The sequence below is a fragment of the Antrostomus carolinensis genome, unplaced genomic scaffold, assembly GCF_000700745.2.
Source record: "Antrostomus carolinensis isolate BGI_N321 unplaced genomic scaffold, ASM70074v2 scaffold5993, whole genome shotgun sequence".
Classification (NCBI taxonomy): Eukaryota; Metazoa; Chordata; class Aves; order Caprimulgiformes; family Caprimulgidae; genus Antrostomus; species Antrostomus carolinensis.
In genome coordinates this window covers 175821-183765 of record NW_010303068.1, presented here as the reverse complement: position 1 = coordinate 183765, position 7945 = coordinate 175821, and positions in this window count along the sequence as shown.

The window sequence follows — 7945 nt, the reverse complement described above, 5'->3', positions numbered from 1 at the left end:
TATATATATATATATATAATTATACCACATATTTTTATAATATGTGGTTCCATCTAAATGGTTTTGTGATTGTTGTTGGTGTTTATCATTGTTCCTACTTCACAGCTGTTCTGTCTGATCTTTGTCAAGTAAATAAAATCTTTTGAGGTTTGACTTTGTAAAAATACATCTCAGGTAGCTCATTAGAGTCGCTGCTTTGTTTCCAAATTGGAAACAGCAATTTTTTAAACTTCTCACCTTCAGCCTCCTGGAGATCAAATGAAGTGTGTGCAAAAACAAACCAAACTGAAGGACAAAGTGGAAGTTAACTAGGGAAAAACACTCAGTGGCTGCCCTAGAGATGTGGGTCTCATAAATATTAACTCTGCATTTTCAGTTTGCTTTGGAATCTTTCCTTGCCATATGCTTTTTCTCCCATCTTCCCTCATTTCCTGTTTGCTCTTGGGACTCTATTCTTCTAATTTGTTCTTCTCTTAATTGACACTATTTCCCTTTTCTCATCCCTTAACAGCTCTGCTTTCTCACCAGCTTTCCCTTTTCCTTTTCACACACAGACTGCATGTTGAGATTACCAGTCTTGTCCTGCTTCACAGCATTTTCAGCTTTTTATTTCTGATTCACAAACCACCATCAGTGTGCCACATGAGAAATGCACTGAGGAGAGCTGGTGGAAAACATTCTAGAGGTTGGCACCATTATGGGGCAAATGGGTGCTGAGAACTCAGGCAAGTCCTTATTCCGGCTCTCCACATGGCTGTGGAACTTGAGGTCATATAGGTGTTATATTGAGGTGTCCTGGTTTTGCTAGAATAGTGGTAATTTCTTTTTAGTAGTTAGAATAGCTGTGGTTTAGTTTCAGTGTAAGTTTTGTTATGACAGATACACTGATAAGGTACTAATGTTATTAGTTGCTGCTGGAGCTCAAGGCTATCGTGTTTAGCTGGTTCACAGATGCTTTACGACTGGAAGGGGAAAAGTGTAGTGAATAGCAAAACCCAAAATCAGATTTGGATATGTCAATGAGATATTCCATATCATATTATGTCATGTTTAATATATCTACCAGGGTTGGCCAGAAATTGGGGGTATTTGCTCGGGCTCACTCTTCCAGGGTTTTGGTTTCGGGACTGTCTCTGCTCTGCGGTCACTGGCTGGCACAGGGGGGATATGGGTTGGTGGGTGGTGAGAAATTGCACTGTGCATCACTCAATTTTATATTCTGTTATTACTGTTGTTATCATTATAACTTTATTTTAATTAGTAAATTGCTTTTATCTCTAACCTATAGGTCTCCTTGTCCTTTTCTTTCAAATTCTCTCTCCTACTCCCTGGAGGGGATGGGAGGAGGGAGAGTGAGAGAGCAGGTTGTGTTTGGCTGCAAACCAAAAAGGTGAAACCACCACATGAGTTCAAGCAAAAAGTCCTTTGAAAAGTGCTATCCTTCCCAGTGTAGTGTATACAGGCACTCAGAAGAGCTGCAGCAACAATGATGTATGTCAGTGGAGGAATAAAATTGAGTACTCTTGGCAGACAGTACAGCTTCACCATAGCATTGAAGGCTGAAGGGATAACTTCTGGTCTAGGGAGTCTGGGGAGGTTCAGAGAGGTGTGGCTGGCTGGGGTACTAGCTTTACTCCTTGCAGCAGGGACTGGGTAAACCATGTTATTCTGGGGTGTAATGTCTCAGTCCTCCAGTTGTTGACCAGTTTTTGAGAGATGAACATCACCAAGAAATTAAATTTTTCATCACTAAGTGATCGGTAACTTTGGAAAGCCTTAAATGTGCAAGTCTTTGTATGTCAGGAGCAGGTTGTGTGCAGGGCTGCAGATAAAAAGACACGATGGAATAGATTTCTTCAAAACATTTTTTTTTCCTGGACCTACCGTACTGCATAACGGGTAAATTCAGAACAGCTCCACCAAATCCAGAGATGGATGGCATTTACTCTACTGCGGGTGAGATCACAGTGAGGCTGGAAGATGGATGCATTTTAGTGCCTGTAACATTATGTATTATGCACACAACCCGACAATTCCTGAGCTCAGTTCCTGCTGTTAAGTGCCTTCCTCACAACCTGCAAAGGCAGATTCTTTAATTAACCTTTAAATGATAATTATTTCATTGGCAGTGCACCAAGCCAGAATCAAAGTAACTCAGTTCATACTGTATTAGACTTGTCTCCTGAAGATGTTAGATTACCTGAAGTGACTTAGTGAAGCCGAAGGATGCTTCACCTACTTGTTTGTGCTGTATCCTAGCAGATCTGTGGGCAGATAGGATAGGGATGGGGGGATATATGGGGCAGTGCAGATGATTTGCTTTCCTGAGAAACTTGCTGAGTGGAAAATGGAGGTAGTGCAGTCTTCTTTGGGGAAGAAACAGGAAAATATACTGGGAAGTGCAAAGAAAAACTGTGGCCAGCCGCAGTGACTTTGGAAATGGCCTATACAGAACTTACTGTGATAAGCATTGTTGTGCAGATAGTGAAAGACCTGATACTTGAGGGACACACATCCAGATAGTATTAAATGGGTGATATCACTTGCTGTCACTTTTATGAGCATGGAGTCTTTTGGTTGCATAGGTAGATAGATGACAAGCTTGGCCTCATGGAGCTGCAGAGAGTAATAAAGCAAGTCCTCTCAAAACCAGGGAGATAAACTGATTTCCCAAGCATTTAGTATATTTAATTTCCAGCCCATTCCCTCACTCCTCATTGAATTTTATGCCACGAATCCATGTTATATCCTGAAAGTTCAGAACCATCATCTGAACCAAACACATGAAGATCTGCCTCTATCTCCTTGCTAAGTAAGCAAGGAGATAGAGGCAGATTTTTGCCTCCTTCAGGCCTCTCATAGTGTTGTGTCTGTAAAAGCTGTCATAGAAGTGATTCCTCCAACCTGGGATAGAGATGCTAGTGAGGTGAAGTATGTGTCTGAATGCATTGATTATTCACTACAGATGCATCATTTTAGGGAAGACGATGTCAGGGCAAGCAGCTTCCTTTTTCCCCACATATTACCTGTTTTCTCCAAGTCTACAGGAAGAAACTACCATGGGACAAAGGAAGGAAAATGGTGGATAGACTGCTCTGTGCTTTCAGGACATTTTCCAGATCTGACTGGAAATATCCTTGACAGTTATAGTGCTGCTGTCTTTTGTTACTTAAGTCTAAACTGATCCAAGAAGCTAGATGCTGCCACCTTCTCTGCCTTTTTGATTCCCTCAGCAGAGCATCTCTGTGGAGGTATGCTTTACCCTTCACTATGGCCACATTGTGGTTTTGCACACAATTCACTAGTTCCCATTTATTCCCACATACTCATCAGCAAGTCTCTCATCTGAATGCCTGGAATATATTTCTGTCTCCAGGCTAGTAAAGTAAGAATAAATGGATGCGACCACATTCCTTATCTGCAGACTGCAGAAACTTTTGTCAATCCCTAAGATAGACTGGGCAGAAGCTGAATGCATAACAAGATCATTTGGGGTCATGCTACAATGATTAGATTCCTACAGCCTGTGTTACTGTAGATTAGTACTCTGGCTCCCTGGAGGAAAAACAAATTTGAAATTCTACACTACAGACAGATGCCAAGCGGGCCATCATAAACAGCGTGTGAACCTGAGAAAAACATGCATCCTTTTAAAGTACTAAGATCTTTTCCCAGAAAACCTTAATGTCAGTCCTAAAGGGAAAGCTCAGTTCAGTTTGCAGTGCTGTACTGCAAATAGGACATCACTGACTACTTGGCAGGGATCACAGCTGTGGTTTCGTAAGCTCTAGTAAGTGATGCTTTTCCTTGAAAGAGGGAGAGGGGTCAGAAATGTGCAAAAGCTCTAACTCAGTGACAGAAAGTTTTCAAAAGCTTTGTGGTAGGGCCCAGACAAGACTGGCAAGGGATTGCCTTTTTGTCATAGAATCAGTTATGTTATCCCTCAAACTCACGTGTCGGGGACCACAACATATTACCTAGAAACAAACGCGTGCAGGACATGGGAGAATCCAGGGAGATGATCTTTATTCAGTACTGGCAGAGGGAAGTTTTTCGTTTTTTTGGATGGCTGGCTGTAGTTTCATATCTTTCTGATGACACAGTAAAATATATTCTGCAGGTCAAAGCTAGTGTTCATTTGCAGTCAGTGTATTTGCTCCTGGGACAGCAGTTTATCAGTGTTCTTCTACCACGTACCTTTTGCAGCATGTAGCTGCTTTGGGTATGTTTTGGTTTATAGAGAAAATAGGCTTAATTCTGATTTACAGGCAGCCCCTTAGAGTACTTGAGAGCAAGAGGTTTGTCCAAAGTCTTGGCATCATGTAATGATAGAAGTTCAGATTTCTCTAGACACACTGCATGCCTTCTATGGAGAAATACATTTGTAGCAAGCTGAATTTCTAATACAGGCATCAAACAGGGAAGTATAATTAAGTCCCTTATCATAAGAAGAACAAAATCATTCTCCTAACAGGGCACAAACCCAAACAACTCCCTGTTCCTTCCTTTTTAATTGGCAAAAGGAAAAGAAATATTTCATTCTGCCAAAAAAACAAAAACAGCAACAAAAAAGGTGTTAGCAAATGTGATCTTATCCCAGCAATGCCCAACCTAAGAGAACAATTTGTGCTTCTGCCAGTAGATACTGCAATTGAATACTATTTTGTAGCAGCAGAATTGTTGTAACTGCTGTGGAGGCACAGCATGCTGCTAAAAACCTGGCAACTTTTATGAAAGCCGTTTATATTACTGTAGGATTTCTATAAACAGTGGCAATAAAATGCTAAACTGTTTTAGGAATAAGATGCAGATATTAGAGATGAGTTTTTCTGCAACAGTAATGCCTTTTGGCAAGTGTGCTGGCATTTAAAGAAAAAATAAAAATAAAAGTATCTCAGAGTTAGAGACTATCTCACTGCAGCCTTGACAGCGAGCAGACTGGACAGCGAGCAGAACCCCTTCCCCAAGAGAGAGGCCTGGCTGCAGAAACTACATGGACTTGGTTTTCTTACTAATCTTGCATGAGAATGGGGGCAGAGCACTTCTCGCAAGTGGTGGAGGCATATTTTTTATGCATTAATATTCAGAGGTGAAGGAGCAAGTTTCTCTGCTCTCCTCTGATGCATCACTTCCCTAGGTAGGGCACAGCTTTCCAGTTACGTATGTCAATACAGTTGAACTCATATATTAGGAGCTTAAAACTTTGGGGAAGGGGGAGTGGTTGGGGTTTTTTTTGTGTATGTATGCATTTATTTGTTTGTTTGGTTGTTTTTTTCCACTGGATCTCTTGCACACCAGAGTTTCCCTTTGGGTTACAGTGGATTTTCCAATGGGGACCTTGGGAACCAGACCATTTATTTTTGGGCTGCACTGTAACTGGACAGATCTGATGTTAAGAATATGTATTTGAAAGCTTTTAACTACATTAAATTTGTTAGTTTTCATTCAGGACATAATTTCTATTGGTTTCTAGAGCTAGAGAGGTTTTCTTTCAGAGACATGTTCAAAACAAGCTTTCTCCAGAAAATCCCTGAACTGAAAATTGCTAGAGGCTAAGAAATGTGACTAGTCTAGTTTTACATTCTTCACTCAGTATCTCCTTTTGGTCACCACTGGAAACTGGTTATTAGGCTTTGGTCTGAACTATTGAAGCTCTTCCCTTATTCTTGTTTTCTTGTGTACTGGTGATGCTTTCCAGCCATACAGCTGCTGAGCAAAAAGAAGGTAAACATAATGGGAACTATCTTGCTGTTGTTAAGCTCCAAAACCCTTTCATACAAGAACAGCTGTATACTGGAAAATCAGTCATGTAGACACTGCTACACCTGGCAAGAATGATCCCTCTATTCCAGAAGTCCCCCATTTAAAAGGAGGCATATATATAAGTTTGCTTTACACTTTCCTGTATGGTTTAAAATATTAATACAATCCCACACATGTGCAACAACAGAGAATTTGAAAAATTGGAGATATTGCAAATTTACGGGAGATTTTAGTAATTTACACTTAATCATGGGCTAATGGAGAAGTATGGGAACTGAGTGTGAAGTGTATGGACATTTTCCCAACAGAAAGCTGTCACAAATACATTGGGCACCTGCTTCCCAGCACAGCAGTATGACCGGGGTTTGCAGAAGTGTGTCTAAGATTAGGTTGTAGTTAATTTTTTGCAGCACTAAAATTACGCCTACCTAAGCTGTACTCGCTGCCTACTATTTATCCTACCTGGAGCAAGATAACAACAGGTTATGATATCTGTGCCTACTCTCTTGATCTTAAGTAATTACTTCTCCCACTTTGTAGGAGGCTGTGAATATAAACATGGTTAAATATAGTTTTCCCCCTATTTCCTTATTGTTCCACAGAAGCTTGAATTCTATCTGCCACATTTAGTACTAGCTGTCTTGCAGAGCTGGGTACAATACATAACACGTTTGGGTTTATTTAAATGAGACTTTTTTTTTTCCCTTCTGTTTGTGGGCTGCTGGTGAACAGATCACTGTTTTCTCAAGGTTATTAGTATGAGAATAATTAGGGACATTGAAGCATGAAGTTTGAGGGGAAAATGGAAGAGGAAGGACGATTCACTGGCGGTATATAGCTTCTTTAGGGATGATGTTTACTGAGCACTGAGATTCAACATTCAAGCTGTTTGCATTGAATTCTCTAACTTCAAGGCTTTGTTTCTCCTGTTTGAATGGTAAACAATCAAGAATGGGCATTGCAGAGCTGTTTTTAAAAAAAATAACTGCTCTCTACATTAAATCAGAAATATTCACTTATAACTGAATATTTGAGAAAAAGTTTAAGCCCATACATGAATTTATGGGAAATGAGTGATGTGACTTCTAGAGGTTTATAAATATATCTTGAGTAAACTTATTTAAATGTTTGCTGAAATATGTGCAGAACGTATCTTTTCCCAGGATAATCCCCAGTCTATTAATTAAATAAATGTTTCTGCAATTTTCAGTTGCTCAGGAAACAAATCCAAAAACTAATCAGGAGTCAGTCTGTTATTAGTAGTACCAATAAGTACATTTGCAAAATCTATTTGAGGAGAGGTGTGGAGCTGAGAGACAGTCTCTGCTGCCTCCATAAACCTCACCTCCTTTCCCAAGTGAGGACTTTGACTCAGAGCTCCAGCATGTGCCCATGGGCTTATTTTGAAAGCTGCTTTAGAAACTAACTTGAGGAGGCTGGAGCAGAGTGTGAGACTGAACCCTCAGTGCACAGGGGTGTTCTGCCATCTGCACTGCCTTAGGACACCTGAGCGCCTGTGTGCAGTGAGCCAAGGGAAACAGGACCAGCAGGGTACCAGAGCTTCTCTAAAGGAGCAGTTGGATGTCACTATCCGACAGTTCTGGCATGACATTAAACATATTTTAAGAAAATCACAACATTGCTGAGGTTGGAAAGCACCTCTGAAGAATGTCTAGTCCAAATGCCCTGCTCAAAGTAGGGACAACTAGTTGTCCCTAGCAATGTCGTGTTGGTTTTAACTATCTCCAGGGATGGAGATTTCACAAACTCTCTTTGCAGCCTGTTCCAGTCCTTGGTCATGTCACAGTATTTTTTTTTTTCTTTTGTATTTTGAGGTATTTGGATGCCAGGGCAGCCTGGAATATAAATCCTATCATGTCTGATATCAGTACTGTGGTTGCTAGCCACAGTTCACTGATATGTCCAGGTCCTTCTTTGCATGTGAAAGGTCATAAGAGTGGGAAGCACAGGCAGCTCTGTACAGGGCTGGGAGCAACGTGCCAATGACAAGAGAGGTCTCACATCAGTGACCCTGTAGTTGTTAAAATCAGAGCATAGCATATCACTTTAAATTCCTAGTGGTCAGATTCATGTGATGGGTAAAATGATGCGACTTTAATTTACCCGATGCTCAGATTTCCTTGTGTCCTACCAGGACATCTTATGGTTCCCATTATGAGCT